Source organism: Ischnura elegans, chromosome 3 (assembly GCF_921293095.1).
Source record: "Ischnura elegans chromosome 3, ioIscEleg1.1, whole genome shotgun sequence".
NCBI classification, from domain to species: domain Eukaryota; kingdom Metazoa; phylum Arthropoda; class Insecta; order Odonata; family Coenagrionidae; genus Ischnura; species Ischnura elegans.
In genome coordinates, this window is record NC_060248.1 from 95,083,937 (window position 1) to 95,108,370 (window position 24,434).

Genomic DNA, 24,434 nt, shown 5'->3' on the forward strand with positions numbered 1-24,434 from the left:
TATAACCTTATGGAGCATATAAGTTGGTGTCGATTGAGGAATTTTTTCACGTCGCATTCCATTATGATTTTAATCATACATTGAACATTCGCATTTAGTTGTTTTAGTCATCCTTTTATCATATTATTGCTAGACGCTATCGGAAAAAAAATTTCCGACGACTTCAAATACATTTTTGGAGACCCTACGGTCATACCACTCCAGATTTCATTGTGGCATAAAAATGGGAATAAATTATCGAGCCGAATGGGTCAAAAATCATCTTCTACGTCTTGTTTGGTGGTTTACGATTGAATGGCACGTGCTTGGTGAGAGCCAACTGCAGCAAAAAAATTCTTTTATCCTTGTGGTAGCACCTATTATTATATAACACGCAAAGTGGTGTTGTATATTAGCTTAAAATATCCCCTTCCTAACACATTATGGAAGGTGGCCCGCTGGATATCATGTAAGTGAAGGTGAATTGTGATAAATGAATGGAGTGGGTGGCTTGCCACTGTATCGCAGCTGATACGCGGATCAGACATGTCCGATATGGTGCCAGACGAAAGTTTTATCCGCGCTGTCCCGTATGACATTGATTTTCCCCGCCTTCATTCTTTTTCATTTTCGCCTCAACTCGGATATCCGAGCATTTTCGCGCACACCGCAGAAAGAAAAATCTCGCAAGTCTCAGCACTTTAAGGTTCGCTCTCTTCGGTTTCAACCACGCCAGCTTTCGTGTGAGAATGGAAATACATATATCGCCGATTCTGATATTTTTTTTCTTTGGAGGGTGGCGATGTCCTTGCTCCCTTGCGACTCTTTCGGCGCAAATTCTCGCTGAGGCTGAATCGTCCGATTTCTTCTGGCGTCTCGGAATTCCTCCGCTATTGGAAAGTATCGGACTATAGGTCTGAATCCATTCCCTACCTCGTCGAACCTCCGGGTTTCGTCTCAATATTTTTTTCATCGATAATCGACTTTTTGAAGGATATTCTGGTACTGGAATAGTCCTTTCACCAGTGAAAGTTGACGTTACGTCTCGAGTCTTACCCAACAGTTTTTTTTTTATTTTTTATTTTTTAAACGGTCTATACGAGTGATTTGTTCCTACTACGGCTTGGGTGACTCAACGGACTTTTGAGGTTGATTTTCAATTCAAAGAAGGCGTTAACGTTTTTTTGTATTTGCGTCACAATCGCAGTGGTTGTAAAGTAGGTAATTTTACAATCATATGTGTCCTTATCTCTCTTAATTTTTTTGGCGACCTTTGAGAATAATATGGAGTACCTAATGTTGCTACTTGTAAGATCACATGAAAGCATGTTCGTGCGCGTTGCGATAATAATCCCCTTTTTTTAATTGAGGTGTTTCTTGTGTCATAATTTCTTCGCTTAAGGTGGTTTCTACGTCCTTATTTGTTGTATAGGCTGCATGAAGGCTTGTAGACAAGGAGATGCTAAATACAAGAGTAGGCTGGCAGAATAAATTGGTGGAAGAGTTCAGTTATATAGTCGCTGTTTTTGACGACAAGGCGTGCATTTATGGATAATGTTTTTAGGGAATCGGAATAGCAGTAGAAACGTCCATCGAGCCATTATTTCGTGAAATTTTCCGGTTGAGTTGTGTATTTTTTTCTACTGTTTTTTATGTAGATGCATATATTTCTTTGTCATCGTTTCAGTATATTCGCACGTGTAAAAAGGGTATTTTATTTCCGACTATTCTATATCGATTAAGATAAAAGATACCATATTTTTCGTTTTAAAATAATTTTTCGATTTTTTAAAATGAAGAGTGACACGTCGACGCCAACGAAAAGAGCTTGGAGAGTCTTTGACGTCATTCATTGCTCCCATCCTGTCATTGAGAGCGCAGTATTCCCTCCCCATCCAAATTGTCTTTATCTCAGATCTTTGATGACGTGCGAACTATTGGAGTTTGATTTCGAATTATTTTTTTGCGTCAATTGGTGTCTTGGACTGTAGTTCTTGAAGAATTTAATGCAAAATTTTTAGCCAAAGTTTTCGTTTATTTTTATACCTTCCTCAGGGTTTTTTTTCAATAAATATGCTTTGATTCCAAGACATTAATCAACGATAAAAATTGAGATCAAGTGAAAAGAAAAAAAAAACTCAAATTATTTTTTTAATGAGTTAGTAGTTTAGCCATGGTCCATGAATTTAGCATAGAAATTTTCTTTCTCCCAGCCTCTTTCTTTACATTGATCGAGTTAATTACTTGCATTTTGATCATGGATCGACCTTATCATCAGCACATTACCTTATTTTAGCAAGAACTCTATGGTATTTTAACTCAAAAATGATTTTACTGTCGCAATTGAATGAGATTTGATTAATGTGAACATTGAACACCCCGTGCTTTTGACATGATATCCTACTTAAATGTCACCAGCCTTGACACGCGACATTTGTATGCTTGAAATATAGTGTCAATCTTGCAAAATATCAAGTGTTGCCTACTCAGCGGAGGGAGAGTTGGGGACGAAATCAAGGACCATGCAATTTTGACACAGTGGTGTTAATGTCTGCGCGAGAAATTAACCGTCATGTTCAGGCCTGTCATGATGAACACGTAGCTGTGCTTGAGATCTGAACTCTCCCTCATTCTCATCCTCATTTTGTTTCAAGCGATAGCAGATGCCTCGGGTATCTGGTTTCTTCGGCGTCCAGGTTAATTGCGGAAATTTGGATTTTGCTTCATTGGCGGGGTTCACAGATAGTTGATGATGACACTGATCAGATAATTTGAGTAAGACGGAAGGACAAAGAGACAAGGGGGATGATTAATAGAAAATATTGGGGCGGCTCATGTAGGGCCTTATGGGAGTCTTGCCCCGGGAAATTTTATAAATAGTGAGTTTGAAAGTTTTTAGCATTTTAGAAGAGTCATAAGATCAACATTAGAACTTTGAAAACTCGACTCTTGATAACTCAACATTTGGGGGAAAATCGACAAGCCTGACACATTTATTCCTCACACCCATAGCGAATTTTTGAGGGGACTCGGGCCTTCTCAGGCCCCATGGAGTCGGCGCCACTGCAAAGAGATATTAGACCTGCTTGTTGTCCTTGTTAAGTCTTTGGATGAATAGAAGTATACTAATGGCTTTAATGCGGTGGTGTTCCATTCTTTTATTTTAATTCGGATACGTAGTAAGGGTTTCTCGGTCACCAATCTTTTCCATTTTCTCCATTTACGTAACCGATCGAAAATCGATGGCTGTGAATGTTCAAACAGCTGTTAAAGGGCTATAACAGGAATACCAGTGACAATGAGCTAGAAAACCAGAAAAAAATGTGAAGGGACGAGAGAAAGTTTGAAGTACTCTGGAAAGGCCTTGAGTTTTTCTGGGTAAACTCTTCGCGGGATTCCCATGGGGTTAAATTATCCTTATCAGCCAGTAATATGGATAATTTAGGCAAACCCGGTAGGAATCCCCAGAAGAATTTATCCACATTATTTACCGGGAAAGCATCAAATTATATCTCACCTTTAATTTTTGCCTTGGTGTCCTTCTACCCGACGATATTCTTGAAAATCCGGTTATTTATTCTTTGTTGTGCTAAAAATGTCTTCAAATAACCTTTATATGATCATTGCCCTAAGCTGCTGTTCCCTCTCTTCCGCGAAAATGGTTCAACTTTTTCGACTCTTAATGTATTAATTTTAACTGCTTTTTATTTATTTTTTTTTTGAATTTCAGATGTCTTTATTAATGTCATGGCAGTAATAACCTGCTGTCATTACAACCTAATAATAAAATTGCCTTAAGTGAATTTGGCGTTGATCGGGAAATGTCGGGTTAGGTAATGTTGGATGGACGAAATTGGCGTCACTGTTTCATCTGCAGTTAAACTTGATCCAAACGACTGCTAATCCGCTGTAATCCGATTAAAGGTACCTATTTTTAGGGTGATACGGTGCTAGTGAATAAATATGATAGATGCATACGCACTAGCATTTCTTGCTTAAAAATGTATTTTAGACGAAGCAATTTTAGTAAATCACTTGTAAATGCATTTCAAATTTTCTTGATTTTTAAATAATGACATTAAAAGCGTATAAGAATGTAGGAACACCCCTAAACTAGAATGTATTGGCGAGTTTTCGCTCTTTTAACTATATTATTTGTTTTTTTTTGTACAATTGGTAGAATAAATGCCTCCAAAATATCAGTAAAGTATTTGAGAAGCAGTAAGAGATTCTAATTGCAAATACTCAGCAAAGTAAATCCGTTACAAGGGAACGATAAGATCGTAACATGCGGAGCTGAGGATCATTGGGAGCAGCTAATTCAAGAAAATAAAACATTAGTGCGAAATTGCGTAAAAAATAAATCAAAAATCTTATGTAGTGTTAAATTTACCCAATATATCGTATTTGCAAAAGTAAGCGTATGAGATAATTCATTTGAAAGCCATGAAAACGCAGTGTAAACAGAAGAAACTTTTCCATGTAGTAGCGGCCATAATTAACACACGAGAGTATTTTATTTGAAAGTTAGAATTCTTTATGTACGTCCAATTTGGAAAGACGGCAGGTGAGATGATACAGAAGAGCGGAGCTATGAGGAACCGCATCATTGGGTATATCTACTTCAGGAGAATATAACATTTTCGAGACTTGAAGAGTGAAATAAAGAAGCCTGCACATTCTAGCACAGTGTTAAATTGACCCTTTTTTCAAGTTCCTCATCTCTACTTAGCATCCTTCCCTGCCATGTGGAACTTTTCTCAAACCTCGTTCTTCTTCTCCCGTATCAGACTCCTCCCTTCCAGATTCTCGAGGAAAGGGTTCAGTTGGTGTGTTTGTTAGAAGTTGTACGTATATCCTGGAAGGAATACGGAACCTATCCTCTGAATCCTCACTTCCTCACCTCTCCTCATCGAGCCTGGAGCATCCCCTTAGCTTAATCTCCTACCAGGTTCATGAATTAATTATCGCCTTGCTGAAGACGGCTTAAAGCCTCTTTTGGGAGGATTTTCGGCGAGAGGCTTTAGGCGTCACTGCGGATGAGATTTTTTTGGCCGTGTTAGCTGGTTTTGTTTAGGGTATTTGGGGACTGTACGAATTAATATGAAATCCGAAAAAGAAGAATAAAATATTCTTAGCCCTCTTTTATTTTATGCATACATCTGGGGCTTGTTCACCTAGAATATTTATTTATCCATATTTTGAGGTGAATATCGCTTACTATGATACAATTTGAGAGAGACCCATTAGCTGCAGTCACGTTAATGAAAAGAAAATTGCGATGTACTTGTCCTACTACTCCGGAAAAATAGTAATTTAATTATACATGCATGAATAATCTGCAAGCTACATACCAATCTAATTTTAATTTTTACGTGTAGGAATACGGAAATAACAAATCTGCATCACTTTATTGTTATTAAAGATGTGTTTTTTTAAAGGAGCCGTTTAATCCATAAATTATCGTAATTTAATTTATGTCAGCTCGATGATATCATGAAATGCTCGTTTGTACCTTTTTCCTTTTACGTTATTTCTCTGGATCCCAAAGGCTAACAAAATAATAAGCGAAACGCTTGCAAATTGGTTTTAATTTGAATAAGTGATGATCAAAATCGAAACACAATTCCAATTTATTTTTAGCATTGGAAAATAGTTTTGAAAGCAGTCATTTTTAATGAATATTCACAAAACTTTGCAGCCATCACTTATTTGTTTTGAATCGCAAAATAGGTAATTGCATGAAGATGGTGTTTCATCATATTCCTACGCTTTATTTTCAGTTTCAAATTACGTGTGATTACGTCGACGAGACGGGCACGCACGAATTTTATTTTTTTTACCATCTAGTACTTTCTTCCCCTGTGCCATGGGTACCAGTAATCAGCCCTCCCTTTTCATCTTCATGATTTTCTCCCCCTATATTTTCTCCGTTATGTCCAATCGCCTCCGGCTTCTTTTGTTTTGGTGCGCTGTGACGAGATATTGCAGTGTGGAGATTAGGAGGGATGGAACGGTAGATATAGAGGGGATGAAAAAGATTGCCGCCCTTTTAATCTCCATCCTCATCAAGGCGCTCTTATTTATTCTCTCCATATATTCTCTCCATTTATTCTCACATTGTCTATTGCTAAGTATGTGCTGGAGTTGTGGACGGATTGGCAAATTAGTGAGCCAACAAAATAGTCCAACAGCGCTGAAAATAGCTTGAATATGTTATGCAGAAAATTAGGCGTAAATATTGATCAGCCAAATCTTTCTAAAACGGGATAAAAATTTCGCAGTCGGTAGGATTCGAACCTACGCTCCCAGAGGGAATCTGATTTCTAGTCAGACGCCTTAACCACTCGGCCACGACTGCCTTGAGTAGGGAACGAGTTACATCACAAGCCAACGTCACGACGTAGTCGTAGACGACGCGACATAGCGCCAAATAAGAAGTCAACTGGTGCGCCGAGCGGATCTACATGCTGCAATACCGTCAAGCCTTGGACAGGAAGTTTTAAATGGGTTCGAATTGACCAAAATTGAAATCTTCCGTGGGCGATGGAATAGCAAGCAGAATGTTAAAATAAAGTGATCCTTCTGCCCCAAGATTGTCAGATTAATCAACGTGTTGGTACTGTGTAGATTTCTTTTGTCCTCACGGGACTAGAATCAGGAAATGTCTGTCCTCCGAATTGATCAAAATTGAAATCTTCCGTGGGCGATGGAATAGCAAGCAGAATGTTATAATAAAGTTATCCTTCTGCCCCAAGATTGCCAGATTAATCAACGTGTAGGTACTGTGTAGATTTCTTTTGTCCTCACGGGACTAGAATCAGGAAATGTCTGTCCTCTCCACTAGATGACTGCATTTTGCATTATAAATCATTATCATCTTGTGAAGAAGCATTAGAGGAATTTGGTTGTGTCCCATTTTATATTTAAAAATATCTAGCCTTGCCGATGGGCTCTGGGGCCTCGGGCTGCGACTTGCGGTCAACCCCTCGTATTTTCTACTACTTAGGGCGGGACTCAGCTTCCACGGCAATGAATCATACACTGTTTTTGTCATTGCGAAAAGACTCTTATTTTAATCAAACAAAAATTTCATGAATATTTTCACAGTTTCAGAATCCGCTCTGGCAATTAAAAAATTGTATCAAACATGGCTTACCTTGTTTGTAAAAATGACCGTTTCTCATTACTTTTCACTAGGTACCGATTTAAAGTGTAATTCGAAAGTTGTGTAACGTCTGTATGTTTCCTCTTTTTATGAATCGTTGAGTAGAGTGAGGATCTTTCAAATTACGCATAAAATTTTAGTCTGAAAGTTTAGTGACACATGGCCAGTGAAAATTTACTATGAGAAAAAAGATTTGTTGCATTCCCGGCGAATAATGTGGGTAACAGTGGTGTCATGGTGCCGGAACGCGCCGGTGTGTTGTTCCGGCGCTGACCAAGAAAAGACTTATTAGTGAAATAACACTTTTATCAATTTTGGGTCCTCAAAATTTCTTATGTATACATTTAATCAAAACAAAAAATATTTAAAAATGAGCAGACTTAACTTGCAATAAAACACACTGAGTATTATTTCACTGGCAATAAAAGTTAAGGAAAGTGCGTTCCGGAACTGCTAATTTTGCCATGTAACCAGTGGTGGATATACCTCTCTCTGGATTTCCGCCGGGTTACGAATTACATTTATGCCAAGTTCAGGCAGAAATGAAGCTTCTTACACAGTGGGAAACCCGAGAGATGTTTACCCACATTTACAACGAGGTTGGCCGCGGCATAAACCTAGCCAAGAATTCATATTCCTTCCACGCTTGAATCCCGCTCGAGAGAAACACGTTCGACCGCCTCCAGTGTATTTTCAATATCCTCGGGTGAGTTCGATAACGGTCATACTGCCGGGCACGGGCGTCGCGTCAGTGCCGTGCTTAGGAGTTACGGAACTGTTCGGTCCGGGAGAGGCAAGTTTCAACAAGCAGTCGTGGCCGAGTGGTTAAGGCGTCTGACTCGAAATCAGATTCCCTCTGGGAGCGTAGGTTCGAATCCTACCGGCTGCGAATTTTTTTTCGAGCGTGCGGAAGCAAGGACGGTATCGCTTTCGCTCATCAATTTTAAATCGCATTGTTATACTTCATTAATATTTGTATTGACTTGTGGCAATAGCGAACGATTACCTTATACAGACATCTTTATCTCAAAATGACGAAAATTTGATCACTTTAAATACTTTGAAGGTATATTTGCTGAACTTTGGAGCTATAGTGTTTGGTGAAGACAAACCTTAGGAAGCAAGCATGTTTTTTGTTTTCTATTTCCCGGCGAATAATGCGAGTAAAAGTTCTCGATTGCCTGGGTGATATTTGGAACAAATTACTCCGGAACTGCGAAAATTGTAAATATTCCACTGAGGAAAAATAATTTTTCTCGTCTTGGATTCGAACTAGATTCCCCTAAATTTACCCGACATCTGCTACCCATTTTCAGTTTCATATCCATTCAGATATCTCACTGTAGATTCTGTTGGTTTTTAACTTCATTAATCATCTAGCATTGATTCAAGCGTGGAAGGAATATGAATTCTTGGCTTGGTTTATGCCGCGGCTAACCTCGTTGTAAATGTGGGTAAACATCTCTCGGGTTTCCCATTGTGTAAGAAACTTCATTTCTGCCCGAACTTGGCATAAATGTAATTCATAGCCCGGCGGAAATCCAGAGAGAAGTATATCCACCACTGGTTACATGGCAAAATTAGCAGTGCCGGAACGCACTTTCCTTAACTTTTATTGCCAGTGAAATAATACTCAGTGTGTTTTATTGCAAGTTAAGTCTGCACATTTTTAAATATTTTTTGAAGCCATTATAATGCGCTCTGTTAAGCTGTACATTTTCTGTCCTATACCTTACCTAGACTGTTCCTCATATAGAAAATGTGACAAGGTCTATTTGTGTTACGAATTTTGTGTGTTATTAATTTTATTCTCGTATTATTTTTCGAGAGTTCTCGGTTTTCGAGTTATTCAAGAAATATTTGAAAATATTACCTCCCCTAATCCCTCAACTCCGGGCCGGGATTTTAGCGGGTTTCACGTGACTCAGGCCGTACCACAATTAAATGTCTATGGAAGAAAATTTCCACTTAATGAAGCTGATGGTTTTAGGCGTTACTTCATGGAATTTATTCATATTGGGTGAAAATTAAGCTATTTGTTTCCACATGAAATATTTATTAGATCACTACCTCAGGGCCTGAGGATGACGCAGTACGTGGAAACCAAGGTAGTGATCTAATAAATATTTTATGTGGAAAAACATAGATTTACTTTTATTCAAGAGGAAAATTTTGTGAAGCAGGGTGGTTTTTATAACCCTCCAATCCGGAAAAATATTGTTGAATAATTTCATGACAACTCTCCGGTTTATTGTGGGAATTCAGGCATAATTTTTTGCTATCGTTTTTACTGTGAATACTTATTCAGAAAATCGTTTTGATAGAATTGGGGAAAGGCATGCCACTAGTGTAGCCAGAACGAGTCTACAGAGAGAGGGGTGTCATCCAGATTTCATTATTAATTTGGTACGATAAATTTGTTACTTGTTAATCTCTATTGTCTCGGACTCAACTTTATTGAAGTTCATTTTGAGCGAATGAAAAAAAAACTTTGTACTTCGATACCTCCACTGCACAAACGCTCAAAAATCGCCCACCGAATCAAATCCGCTAATCCTGCAGCTCTCGTAGTACTTAAATGAGCGGATTTGATTCGGCGGGCTAATGTTGAGCGTTTGTGCAGTGAATGTATCGACTTTTCCACCAATTTGTTTTCACGGTACTGCTAGTTACGACGCAGCGGCGTCATCTTCAGGTACAAAGGTTTCAAGCATAGAATAATTCCTTATATATCAGAAATGCAAAGTGATTTCAGTGGGGGAGGAAGATGGTAGGCTGGGGAAATTTTAAGGAGGTGATGTGGCGTTGTGAGCGGGTGGTGAGAGACTTGTATTATAATTATATTTAACTTGTAGTAATGGAATTTGAGGAAGAGGTTGACGAGGAAGAAGTCGACGCTCTAACACGCCCTAACGAAGCAAAATGGATTTTAAACACCTTATTTATTACTTAATATTATTAATTGAAGACCCGATTGCAGAAGTAGCTAATATGTAACTGAATACGTATATGTGACTTCTGACGGCAGGAAATGCCGTATTCAACTCTAATATTTTTTTAAGATGAATCTGTTATTTCTAATACATATTGTTGAAAAGTATTTGGTCTACATGTAAATGGGAGGAGTTGCTTCTTATGCTTAAGCGGAGATTTGTGTCTCGCAAAACTTTTCTTGACCTAATTATTGTAGTCTGACTTCATATTATAATGTTCACAAAGGTCTTCTATGTTTTGAATTCAATTTGGCTCTAGTACGATGAATTTTAGCACCTTCCCTCACTTTACTCCTCAACCACGGTCCTGAAAGGGGAGGCAAATGTTGAGTTTCCACCCTCTTCCTCTTGTAGTCTGTGCTTTCCTTTTGTGCGGGCCGCATGCGAGCGATGTGAGCTCTCGTCTCTCCTGAGGGCGCTGTAAACAAAAAAAAAAGTGCTCCCGGCGCGTGTCAGACCCATGCAGGTAAAGACGGAGACCCCTTTCCTCGCATGCTTTCAGTGTTGTTTGAGATTCTCTTAAGGTCGTGACGTGCCACTCTTTTTGGTGCCAAATGGATATATGCCGTAAAACGCTTACGCAGTTACGTAACACGTAGTTCCATCTGCATCTAGTTATTACCCATCGCAAGGGTTAGGCAGAGGATGATTTTCCTCTTTCATTAACGAAAAAAAATATGGTACATTGCTAAATGTATTATGTATTTCCTGTTGAACTATTAAATTGATTATCATAAATATTTTGTCTTTTAGTTGTGCTCTATAATCAGTACCAAATGATCATATGGTTATAGTATAGTAACTACTTTCGAAAAATGTTGTCCAATACCATGTTTATAAGCTGCCGAAGTGTCAGTCCGTTCATGGAATACTGCGGTGTTATTCAAAATCATACCTGATGAAGTATTTTATTTATCTGTGCTAAATGTAAGTAGAAAAGTAGAGATTTATCCAGTTATATATTCAAAACTATTGTTTTTACACCTTTTTGATTGAAAATAAAGGGAATTATCCTTCAACAACGTATGAGTATGTTTCCAATGAGCGCTCAGTATTCTTCAAGTTCCTAATGATTCAAAAAACATCAAGAAAGTCATTTTGGCAATGCAATAAATCGCACGATTTGTCGTTTTGAGCCTCATAAGTAACGAACGACTTCGATTAAACATTTTCATAGTTATTTTATCATTCTTGTTCGTGGGAGAAAAAATATTTTTAGTAACACCATTTTTATTATTATCTCTTAATTCAAATTAATTTGGATATTGGGTGCTCGTATGGTGGTTTTACCATCGCGGGGAAATGGAAAATGTTTTTATTTTGTATAAAGAAGCATATATTTCATATGACAATACGGTTGCCATGAACGTCTTCCCTTTGGATTCTTGTTTCATTTGACAAAGATATTTTATCTGTTTACGGCTCTATCTCTACATCTTTCCTTCAAAGGTAGCTATGGCAGTGTTCGTGGTAATAATTAATATACAAGGCGCACTTTTCCTTTGCTAATTTTATATCTCACTTAGAAACTTTTTTTTTATAGAATTAGATCCGTGAATGTATGGATATCGTTTTCGAAGTTGTTTTTTTGCTGTTCTGTAAATTCCATCTCTTTCATTACTAGTTACTCAACTCTTCTTTATCGCTACGATTAAGATTTTGCTCAGTCTATTTGTGAATTCTCAATACACTTATACTTCAGGCAAAAGTTTATTTACCAAATAAAATGCCCATCTCACGGAGAAGTTACCAGGACTTAAAAAAAACTGTTTCTAGTCTCTTAATGTTTGAAGCTCTTTCCCTCTCAATTTAATTACTAAACCAGCGTCAGACTGGTGGTAGACTTCTTAATTCCGTTACTACTTTTCACAGAGATTATGCTCTTAGAAGAAAGAAGCTGTCCTTGAGTGGGGAGGAGGAAATTTTTTTCTTCATGGACAACTTACTCGCTATTCGAACGATAGATGTTCCTCGTATGGAATTGACTCGGGTCACTAAAGTGTCATGAAAAAAATCTAACGTCGCTCCCCGTAGGCTGATGAAAGCAGGTAGCTGAAGAATGTTCATTATCGAGCCCAGGCAATTCTGTTTCCCCTCGTAGCAAGCATTCCTTGTCTTAGTCCAACTCTTCTACTCGCCTTACAAAACCCCTTCGTTAGGGTGCTAATGACTTTTTAACTATCGCAGAACTCATCAAGAGCTGAAAAAACGGAAGACTCTAACTGGAGGATGCACAAAGAATTCGGCAATTTCCATCCTATTTTATTTTATGTCCCTCTTCAAGCTTCAGGAAGATTCTTGCCCGGCAAAGTCTAGCTTCTACACATTAATGGTTTCTTTGAATGGAACCATTTGCTCGGTGACTATCATCTATGCTAATTCCATTTATAGTGCCTCTCTTACCTTTTAATTGACGATGTGTGCCTTTGGTCTTTTCTGCTCAATGTAATAAAATATTTTCTTTGTTTTATTGTGAAGTGAACTACATCCTCTTTTTTACTTGCGCTCGTTTTAATACGTTGATTTATATGCGTCATGGTTTTCTAAATATCGTCTTTACGCATGAGTTAGATTATTCCTGGAGTTAAGTTAGTGGGATTTGTTCTGAAAATTTTCCTTATAATTATTTTTTTGCCTTATTTGTCATTTAGTTGGCACACTTGCCCACGCATTGCTCTTATAAAATAACTTCCGTTTCACACGTAAGTGCATAGATAGGGAAACCAACAGAATGAATGACGAGAAAAGAATTGCAGCCTACAACGAACACCCATCGTGAAAAATACCTCACCGTCGGAAACAAATTGTTCATCATGGGTGTTCGTTGTGGCCCACCATTGCACCCTGTACCCTGTGCACCCTGCACCATTGTACCCTGTAATGTTGGACTGAAAAGAAAATGCCATTTCGACAAAATGCAGGATCTTTTGAATCCACCATCTTTTCATACGGCTTCTAATATGAAGGCTTTTTGATAAAATATTCTTTTAAATCCTTAAGTCGCACGCAGTCGACCACCGTTAAATTGAATCATGACTTGGCTGGTGGGAGACTCGACGGCAAATCTGAAGCTCCAGTTCCGTGTGTTGGCCTGGTTTTCCGCTGAACCGCACCTGTATCTTCATTTCCTTCCCGAATGAAACGGTCCTACGGTTTCATAATGTAATTCCCTTTCACTTTATTCATGTTAAGGCCCGTATTTCCTCTCGCTTTCATCCGTTTACGAAAATAGCTTCTCAGACTCCCTGTAACCCTATCACCGCAGAAGCCTCGTAAAACGCCTTACCCTATTTTGAACGATCCAACCCCATCCCCACACCTTTGTCCCTCTTGAAACTTATATTCCCGGCATCCTTTGTTCCCTAGCTCGAAAGACTCACAATCAGCCTACCCCAGTGGTGTAAGTTTCTCCCGTCTGAAGCGGCTATCAAAGAATATCACCTTTCCTCGTGTACAGTAAGACATCATTATGCATATGACCATTAATATTCACAGAGCCAGGTCGATCAGACTGTAAATACAACTAAATATCTAATCAAACAAAATTTAGGGGAAAATAGGTTTCGAATACAAATAGTAACATTTTATATAGGAATACTAGCCCTTAATCGGATGAGTACTAGTATACGCAAATATTTTATTCATAATAGACTGGTCCTAGTGGATAGTTATATTTATTCCGCTGAAAGTTATCTTTTATCGCATGGAATTTCAAAATGCATGGAGTATAAATTCTTATGCACTCAGTTCTCCAAGCCGTAAGTTGGTTAGGTGAGGGTAGAGCTCATTTCAGACTTGGACACGCTCGTGCAAAATCCCACATTCATTCATTCCGTGCGCCATTTTCAAACTTCCGAGAAATTCTGTATTTTCGCGCTGTGAACTCCAACTAACTATCCTTGACCCTGTTTGCTCACTTTTTCCATCCATTTCCTTGATTTTTCACCATTTTTCAGAGCGGTCTCTTATTTTATAAAAAATGTACAATTTTTTTCCCTGCTAATTTACATTGTTTGTCTTTTTGAGGCGGGCGAAATTGAGTTTTGGTTTGATTGAAGGGCTTTTGATTTTTTTTTGTTTGATTTGAGCTTTTTTCCTCATTTTTCTGCTCTATTTTTTCTTGAATGCTCTTTAAGTTTCTTGTTTTGGGTCGATTTTTTTATTTTTGACTCCGTTGGCGTTATAACAACATTAGTTGGCCTCGCAACATGAAATGGGAGTAATTATATCAGTGTCTCCTTTCTGGGATGATAAATATCGTCGTTTATATTCCGGTTCCTCTTTATGCCATTGCTCGCCAGGCTATGAAAGGATAACTTCTTGTCCATCTCTCATCTACCTACCGGTATGAACTCGTTTCAGGATTGGCGTGGTGGAAATGTGACATGTCCATGATGAAATGTAAACATTAATAATAATTTCCACACTTATATAAAGTACTCCTGAGAATGACATAAGAGTCGAAACCATGATTAGCGGTGGAGTTATATTTTAAAGTGTGGATATTGCTATTGGTCTTTATTTTATAATACCTATCGGTGATGCATATTCTGTGCCCATAACCATTGAATAGGTTACCTCGCTTCCGCTCTACGGGTCTTCATTGATAACGTATTTTTGTTCTACACTTCATCTATCATCTTTAAATTATTAGAATAGACCCTATTCAGCTCATGCCTGTACATTCAATTTGAAAAATACAGCCCTATATTTTCTCAAATGAGCAATGTCGACATTTGTGGTCGAGAGATATATCGTCAATTTTATTACCGTGAAAAATTGAAGAAGATAAATTTTAATTTTGAACAAGTAATGCGTCATTAAAAATACAAAATAGGTACGGCCGAGGATGAATGATGAGTTTCAAGATGCTTGGCGCGGTGATGTTCGAAGTTACTTAAATGCTTTGAAATAGAAGTAATGCTTTTGCGCCTTTCCAATGCTCGTTAAGAATTATTTTTTAACCTTGAAGGCAACGTTTCCCATCTGTTATCTATGATTCAGTTTTTCAGCTAATATTAAAGTTAAAATAAATCTAAATCAAAGTTTCATGCATAAAAGAATCCGTAATTTTCTTTTTATAATTTTGGGCGAGGGAATTTACTAATCACAAGTTTTTATTAACGCAAAAATGCCTTATTATGTCCTGTAGACATTTTATATGCATTAGTAAGGCGCGCCTAAGCCAAGGCTAGTGATTTCCAAGTTCACTAGCCAATACTTATGGTATATTCTGCTCAGGAAAAAAGTTTTGCACTAATATTTCTATTGTTGGAGGGGTTCAGTCATGTAGTCCATGATGAAAATACACTGAGGTAAAATGTATTCTTCATAGCTGTTCATAGATGAAATCATAAGTGCTTGATGAAATTTGGTTTTTCATGTATTGCTTAGTGGATTATTTTTCAGTGGATTTATTTCCTGCCCTGAGTTAAGTTATTGTACCTCGCCGTTCCTGCCTTCAGGGCACATAACTGTGATAAACATTAGCTTCCACGAGTCATTTTCTTTAATATTCTGAAAGAAATCGGTTGGTAGTATACGCATCCCATATATTTTCATATTATCTTCTTCCACTTTCGTGCTCAATCATCTTATTTCCATCTCTTTTCGAGTCCCATATACGAACAAGGAGAGCTCAGGTTCTCATCCTTAATGAAATTACGAACGCCATTATATTAATTCTGACCTTTCTTTCCGCTTTTTCTCATTTTTGTGTGTTGTCGGTTTTTCTTTTGTGAACAAAATTTTTGTTTTAATTTATTTTTTTGTGCTTATCTACTCGGTACGGTTTGTCTCTGAAGCTGAGATCCTGAGGAATTTTCATCCATTTTGAAAAAGATGACGAAGTTTTACGTCTAAATTTATTGCATAATGTATTTTTTAAAATTTCATTCATAATTTTGAGCAGTGCCTTTTTATGGCAAAATGAGGTAAAATAATACAATTACTATGGAAATAATCGCTATGGCTGGTCTTTTATCAAGTTTCAGATTCTTGTTTTGGTAGTTTTTCAAATGGCTCTTAAATAATTAGTTTATATTTGATTTATTATTGAAAACAAAGACGATAATTTGTAAGGTAATTACTGAAATTTTAATTTAACCCGCTTTTTGACGTTATTTTTTATTCTATCTTTACAGGTGGGTGAAGCAACGCTACCGAGAATATCATACAGCGTTTTAAGTATTTGCCTCTGTGACCTATAAATCGGATGGAACCATTCTTCATTTTTTCTATCACTCTATATGTGAGTATGTACACTTTTTCGATTTCAGACTGTTTACGCGCGTTCTGTTATCTTTCGGCAATCATGTTTCGTTTTTGACCGTGTTCCACCCACATAGAAATTAAAATACCATTCATCCTTGATATTGAGTACAAAAAAATATGTCCCTGCTTTCGCGTTGAGTTTTCTGTAACTTCAATCTAAATGGAAAAAATGTGCATTTGGTTGAGTACTCTCGTTTCGCGGGGAAATAAAAGAACATTTAGTGATGACAGAACAAGTTTCTAAAATGGTATTTGCATTCTGAGAACTAAAACATAAAATCTAGCAGGTATGTATATATGGACATTCGAAAGATTTTTTTTACTTACCATGATCTCCCTGTATCAAATCTGGCTCGGTTTTTGTGTTCTGATGTTTTGGTCGGGGAAGGAAAAACATTATTTTTGCACGACATGCGATGAACCTCCATTTCGATTGGATACCGTGCACTCATTCGTGTTTTTATACGCGTATCAATTTTTTGTATCTCATAGCTATCAATGGTAACAGTAAATTGTATTATTTTTCATCTCTTTTATGTGGCATGATACATAATAAAAACGGGCGCGTTTTATTTTTCATTTACATTATCCTCTGAAAATGTGTCAGTCGGAAATTTTAAGGCTCAGTTACGTTATCGTGGATATTTTGATGGGTAAAATGGGGTCTGATCGTTGCCCAATCCAAGAATCTTTAATTTCGAGCCGTGTACTGCATTAAACGTTGGTTTAGTGATTTTATTTTATCAAAATTGTATTTAATATTTGATATTAGACAGGTTGCGGATGGGAGTAGTAAAATCTGCTCATCCGAGCATACCTCTTCCCAAAGGTATTTTCTTCTTTAATGAACTTTTAGGCAATACTAGCTGGCGGTCATTCGTGATATATTTTTCATCTGATCCGTGGATCTTATTTTGTATATGTGATATTAAATTTCAGTCTCATGCAATGAAATCAGCAATCACTCTCACATAGAATTTTTTTCACGCAAGACGGTAGTGAAGCTTATATCCGCTAGTTTTTGAACGTGTGTATATAAATTCAATCATCCGAGGTAGTGCTTAGCTTTTAAGGCGGCTTGTGCTTAATTCCTGTGAGAGATCTACTGTAATTTGAAGCAGTGATACTATTTTGTAACATTGCCTACATTTGTTTCGCATTCATTAATTAGAAATTTAGTTTCAATGATGAGGTTGTATCTGCCTTTTTTTGCTTTCGTTTAAATAATTCGTGCAATTATTTGCTGTAAGTTTTTCGTAAGTAAACATATTCATAAATAACCTAGTAACATATAATAATGTTGGTGAGCTTGCTAGCCCAGAAAATGTTGGCAGTTAATATAGTCATACTCGCAGTACAATGAACAGGGGGTCGAGGTTCTTCGTGTTATCCGGAAATAAAGTTGTCGCTGAATGAATTTAAGTATACCGGGACTAGCCACGGTGATAACTTTTACGGGAGTCACCCGCAATGCACAATTGTGCGAAAAATCCACAGAGAAAAAAATCATTCGCCTTGACCGGGATTCGAACCCGGAACCCTCGATTTCCGGAAATCGAGGGATCCGGGTTCGAATCCCGGTCAAGGCGAATGATTTTTTCTCTGTGGATTTTTCGCACAATTGTCGCTGAATATTTAACACACATTTTTTAAAAGTTATTTTATTTTTCAGGGAATCCGGAGGTTTTGATAGAAATAATTGAAGATATCTCTAGGATAAGCAGCCCTTTTGGTTTGCCAAGCGTTTGTTTCGCTGAAAGTGCATGCATTTTATGCATGCTTCAGAACCGCTCTCCACGCATTTTTGAGATAGTGTAACGTCATTTACAGCGCTGTAGGTTCAATTCTAGACTTCCGTAAATACCAGAGTCACGTTTACAATGAATCAATGACTGAGGAATGAGCACTTTGGGCGATTTTCGTGCGGTGAATGAGCGCTGCCGGCGCAGAAGCGTGATTTGGATCGCAATTTCGTTTTCCTCTCGTGCGCTATGGTCCACCGGAACGGTCGACTCTCGTCGTCTGAATCACTCCGAAATCCCCCTTTGGGAGCGAAAATCTCATCAAAATAGTTCTCCAATCAGGAAAAGTCGATTATCGCGCTGACCCCGCCCAGTCTTAGTCTTTAACGCCTGGTTGCACGACACATTAACACGTACGAGCTAATGTACGTTTGCGTGAATGATTTTGGTGGACCGGAACGGAACATGTACGAATGCATGAACCAAATTAGAACAGATACTATTTTTCTTTGCTTGCATTTGCACAAGTTGGGTGGTTACACAGTGCATTTTGGCGTTCATTCTCGCGTTCATACATTTAGACATTAACCCGTACGTGTTAATACATCGTGTAACCAGGCCTTTAGAACGTGCTTTCATGAGCCCGAAAGCTTAACTGTGCACTGTGAGCATTTGTTTGATTAATTGCGCTGTAATAAAATAGAATTTTGCTAAATAATAAATAGGAGTGCTATGCTAGAGACACGCGACATAACCCTATTTACCTTTCCGTGAGCTGTGGCTAAGGCCAAAATATGGGTAATAATGCATGATATTATTTACACTTCCGGTACCATTGGTGTAAAATGTACGGATTTATTTGATTTTTATCTTTAGTTTAAACTGGGGATAAGCGCCAAGTAATTGCTGTTTTACAGTCTCACGAAATGTTGACGAGGTAGTGTACGTAACTGCCTTCCACTCGGAGGGAGTACTCTTGCTGAAACATCTTCAAAAGAGGAGAAAACAACCGGTTACGTATGCTTCTACGCACGTAAACAAAGCTGGGTGTAAAAAAAAATCAGTCAAGCGATGACTGAAATCGCGCTCAAAAAGGGAAGGAAAAAAACATTCCCCCGGCCTAATTTATCTCTCGGCCACTTAGCGCGGAGAGGATGAGATCTCGGATGATAATCTTTTAATAACCTCGAGTTAAGGGAGGAGTGGGCGGAAGAGGATAGGCGGACAAAAGAACAGCAGCGTGCGTCGAGGGGTGGGCTCGCTTCAAATTGAAAAGAAGGGTGCTCAATACCGCGTTCCCACACTTCAGGGAATGTGACGAAAAAAATGCCGTAAGCAAAGTCAGTCAGATGTGACAAAGGGAAGCGAGGAAAGTGGATTGACAAAGGATAGATTCGCAAAGCAAGGGGATATAAATGAAGGCATGGCAGGCCATTGAACCATCACTTTGACTGCACGACATTATCCCGGAAATTATTCATTCCTCGCGAAAACTCGACTAAAAAGGATTATTCAACTAGACCTGAGAAATAGCCTTCTAGTTACCTTACTGGAGTGCGGAACAGGATAGTGGGACTCCAGCCAGGGGCGGATGCAGGATATTTTCTGGGGGAGCACAGGTCTTCTCATATTTGAGATTAAAAACAAAATACAAGAATTACTAGAAAAATTAGTGGAAATATTTTTTTAATTTTGATATGAAAATTATTATCATTAAATTAAGTGCTTGAGGCTTCGCAATACACAAAATGAAACGAACGTAATGATAACCGTATTAACAATCTTGTCTATTTTTTAAGTGTCTAGGGGGTGGGGCACTGCCCCCCTCCTAAATCAGCCTATTTTACCAGCTTTTTGCTGGAAGTGGAAGAAGAGGTAAAAGGGGGATGGGTTGCATGATGAGGTATTGTTTTTAAAGTAGGTGAGAGTAGCTCATCATGGTCCGTGACTTTGTGTAGGAAAGCGAATTTATTTAACATCTGATCAGAAATTTTATTCGATTTTACCGGTTCTGTCAGAATTAATTATTTAAATGTAACATGCGAGCCACTTCCTATACACCGTCTATATCCTGTAGCCATGTACGAAGGGGGCCAACGAAGACTTCCCTTATCTTGCGCGAAATTAAATAATTTATAAGATATTGATGATACAATTGATATTAATTTATTATATAATTATTTGTAATTTTAGCGTACGTGTGATTTTCACTTTCATGTGAAATTATACATTTTTATTTACCTTGATTTGTATTCAATTATATAACCTCAGAATACCAATCGAAAATCTGCTCTGGCAGAATGATGTATATCAGAGAATCAGAAGAATGTATATTTTATACCTTAACTTCCTATTAATTACGCCACTGCCCATTTGAGTCTCTGTACCTGCCGTACATTTCGTCGAACGGGAACTGCGTCTGAAGCTCGTGTCGAGTGGCTTCTTTCGTTTTTGATATTCGCTCGTTTCCTTTGCTGTCGATCGACTGCCCTAATCAATTTACCAAGTTTAACTACACAGAGTAGGGTTCCGAGGAGGTTGAAAATGGCTGTGAGGTTTCGTTGAACATGAACAAAAGAAAAGTTAATTAAACTTTTTATTCGGTTAAAGTTCGTGTATAACTCGGAAACTATTGTTCTTCCGGGTGGAGGAAGTGATCAAGACTTCGTAGATCGGGTTGTGGACGATCGGAAGAGGGTGGGGCTTTGTGTTAAAGAAAGTCCTGAAAATCCGTTAGGAAAGGAATTAAGAAAACTTTTTTTTTTAATTGCTCAAGTACTTACAGCTCAAATAAGCGATGAGATAAAACGAATATATCTACGGTTCAGGTTCTGATATTCTTTTTTGATAGGTAACATTCTTTAATGATACCGTAGTTGAATTCATGATGACTGCCATCATTAAGTTTTATTGATAATGATTTAATGATTGAGTCGATATCGAATTTGGGGCTTAGTTCTTGGAATTCGTGAGTAGGAGTATATTGAATATTTCTAGCCCTCATGATATATCTAGTTACCATCTTTCTGTGTCGGTTGACTGTGATGTTTAATGACGAATGGCTTTCAGCAGGAAATCTGAGGGATATTGTTAATACGATGAGCGATGCGATGAGGAAAATTAGTGAGGAAGTGGATGTCTTAGTGAAGAGATGAAACAAGATAGATGACCCGAACCGACGTGCAATATGACCCTATTTCTCCATTCAATCAGGAAACAATGCGGGAGAAAGAAGTTAGGTAATAGGATCAGATTTATGCGATGGAATGGTTGGTCGCGATAGAGCGAAAGATTTCTGGAAATTGAGCATTGGTATGGAAGTGGAGAGTTTCCCAATTAAATTATATAACAGACATAATTTCAGCCATCTTAGCGTAATTTTAATCGGCGTGGCGATTAAAAGAGAGTGACTCGTCGCGGTGCAACGTATCAATACTGCATGTTATTTACTTATTACTTACTGAATACATTAGGTGAAGTGTGGGATCTTTCTATTTTCTTGTTATGTATGTATTTTTCGTGTGTTTTTTGTATATACTATAGAGTTTTTGTTGTATTCATTCGAAGTTGCTCTCATCCCTCGCACAAATTACCTATTTTTTTGTCTATGATGAGTGCTGGAGTCAAGTCATTTACTATTTTTTTGACTTTTAATGCTCATCCAGTCGACGTAGGCCTGAACCTCTCACTAGCTACAATCAGATTGAGCGTGCTGCAAATTCTCCCCGAGACCTTCTGTTGACAAACACTGATGAAGGTGAGGAGACCCTCTGAGGTCGAGGTACTCTTATTAAATTCTGCTAGTGTTGACGCACCGCAAAGAGGACGTCGGTTACGTCTCTAGGGCCCTAACTTAGCACATGAATAATGATGAAGAGTTTATTTGTTTGAACTTGTGAAGGGAAGCCGTTGTCTTTCTGTTCTAAAGAATTATGGAATGCTACTGGTGTATGGTGTTACGGAAATAAGTTAGGTAATTCAATGTCCTTGTCAAAAACGATTTCGGAACGTACTTGTTTTAAATGATAGTCAATTGATCCCATTGTGTTTGTCCTGCATCTTAATTGTTCGTGTACGCAGTCTAATATGCGTCTAGACTTTACGTAGTATTCGGTATAGGATTTTTTGGAGGGTATTATCTCACAAGACAATCCAAAGTCCTATGAAGAAGTAGCAAGTCCTTCGCGTTATTTTAAGATTAATTATTTAATTTCCAATTGCTCCATTGGTTGCGTCAGCGATGATTAAATGTTTGCGAATATATTTGAAGTTATATAATATATTTCTGAATTTCGGCCTTAATATTCTAGTATCTAATATTCTAATTCTGCAATGTGAATAATCAGGCTTATATTCAATGAAGGATTAAGAGGTGTTGACAGATATTGGCGCCAGCGGGAGTAGGTGTATCGGGACTATCAAATTTTGTTAATGTTTTTATGCAGAACAAAGAGTATGATGTAAAGCTTTGAATATAATAGATGTAGCTTTAGTCAAATTGACGAAATAAAAAGTTTAAATTCACGTGGAGTTTTTTTTTATACTTCGACTTGAAAGATATCTTCTACTTTGTTATTTTATTCTTTTGAAAAATAAATTACCATCTGGAACGTCTTTACTTAGACAATTGCATACGAAATGAACAGTTTCAGATATTAGGTGGATATCAGAAGTCCGACGTAATATATGAACTTCTTTTTCAAGCTAATCATCACCGTCCTCTAAAATCTGATGACTGCAAAGCAAAAGCGTTTTTTCCGATAGCAACAATTTCCTCAAGCCGGTCAAAATAAGCGCAATGACGAAAAGACTCGGGTGCAACACGGAAATTCAGTTTGGACGTCTACTGTCTGTAAAATATATGCAAGTATCATGAAAGTAAATAGGAAATGGCCTCGTATGGATTGTTTTTACTTTTCTTCATCCAAAAATATGCTTGCCCTGAAGATTCATCCCTTCTATCAAAGTCACTCGTAGAGATTATACAACATTATATTTTGACTTCGTTACCATCCAGTGTAGTTCATCTACATCTACATAATACAACCTCGCAAGCCTCCTAAAAGGCGTGTGGAATGGGGTATTACCAGCCATTTTCTCATACAAATGAAATGCTCCTTCGAAATTACGACTGGAATTTACTCCTATACGGTGCGAGGGAAAAAGGAATTCGCGTATCTATCCATTCGGCAAAATATCTCTCTTAATTTATCGCTTCTGTCGGACCTGGAAATATATGGGGGCTCTAATATTATTTTCTCCGTGTCGCTCTTAAATATATCCATTGTCAATTGTTCAAGCAATCTCAGCCTAGCGCGCAACCTCCGAGTCTCCAGCGGCTCCCATCCTAATTCGCTTAACATCTGGGTAACGCTGTCTGTAAGCCTGTTGCAGCAGTAGTTACATGGCCAGGGGTCAAGAAGAAGAAATAAGTTGCTGTTTTACCAAAAATTTTCACTGGGTTACTGAAGACCACCATAGGAGCAATGTACCTAAATTTCTTCACAATCGCAAGCAGGAAGTTTACTGGGCGGAAGTGGGTTAACGAAAGACGCTATACTGGCTTAGTAGTTTTTGAGCAAATATACTTTAACCCGTGGTATCACTCAGTTTTATTTTCTCAAGGAAACCTTCCGGATTTTCGTGTCTCGTCTGACCGAATTAATTAATGTGCGGTTTCTTAGCAAGAGGTTTTGTTCCTGGGAAAATCCGAACGTCTCCTGGCCCCAGCCCAAGCCGTTGACAATCACACGACATCGCTTTGATGCGCCAAGCTGTGCTCTCAAATTATGCTCAAAATTTAATTAATATCCCGCGTCGACACGTCTGAAGACGCCTTTTGAACTTCCTTTGAGAGTTGTGCGGGCTTTAAGGCCTCAGAGTGAGAACCATGTGTATTCTTTTACTCTTTATTATTGCTTAAAGGGAAGGTTGCCCCTTTTTTACATGAAATTAGTATATTCACTCCTCTCATACTGTAAAGGTTTATGTACAAACATTTTTTGGCAATTGAGTATTTGCACATATTTTATGTTGTCATTATATGCATACTCGAAAAATTACGCCATGTTACCAACAACTTCATGTACCGTTTTCGTGACAAAAGGAACTACAACCAAAGAAAATTGTCACGTAACCTTAATATTTTACTAGCCATTTTTTAACGTCATAAAGCTACATTTTTAAAGCCGTTTTTTTGATTTCAAACTAGACCTCTTTACAGCTAAAAAAATAGTTTTATAATTTAAAATATTAGTTAGCTAATTTTTTAGCTTTATT

The 24,434-nt window shown here is 37.9% G+C and overlaps 1 protein-coding gene and 2 non-coding genes across 4 annotated transcripts in view; 2 read left to right on the top strand and 1 right to left on the bottom strand.

The window, feature by feature from the left end:
- Window positions 1-24,434, top strand: part of LOC124156166 (alpha-1,6-mannosyl-glycoprotein 2-beta-N-acetylglucosaminyltransferase) — a 757,523-nt gene that overhangs the window by 301,333 nt on the left and 431,756 nt on the right. The gene's annotated exons all lie outside the window — the stretch shown is intronic.
- On the bottom strand, window positions 6,259-6,340 carry Trnas-aga. The gene has a single exon. It is a non-coding gene; the product is annotated as a tRNA-Ser (tRNA).
- On the top strand, window positions 7,955-8,036 carry Trnas-cga. Its single transcript has one exon. It is a non-coding gene; the product is annotated as a tRNA-Ser (tRNA).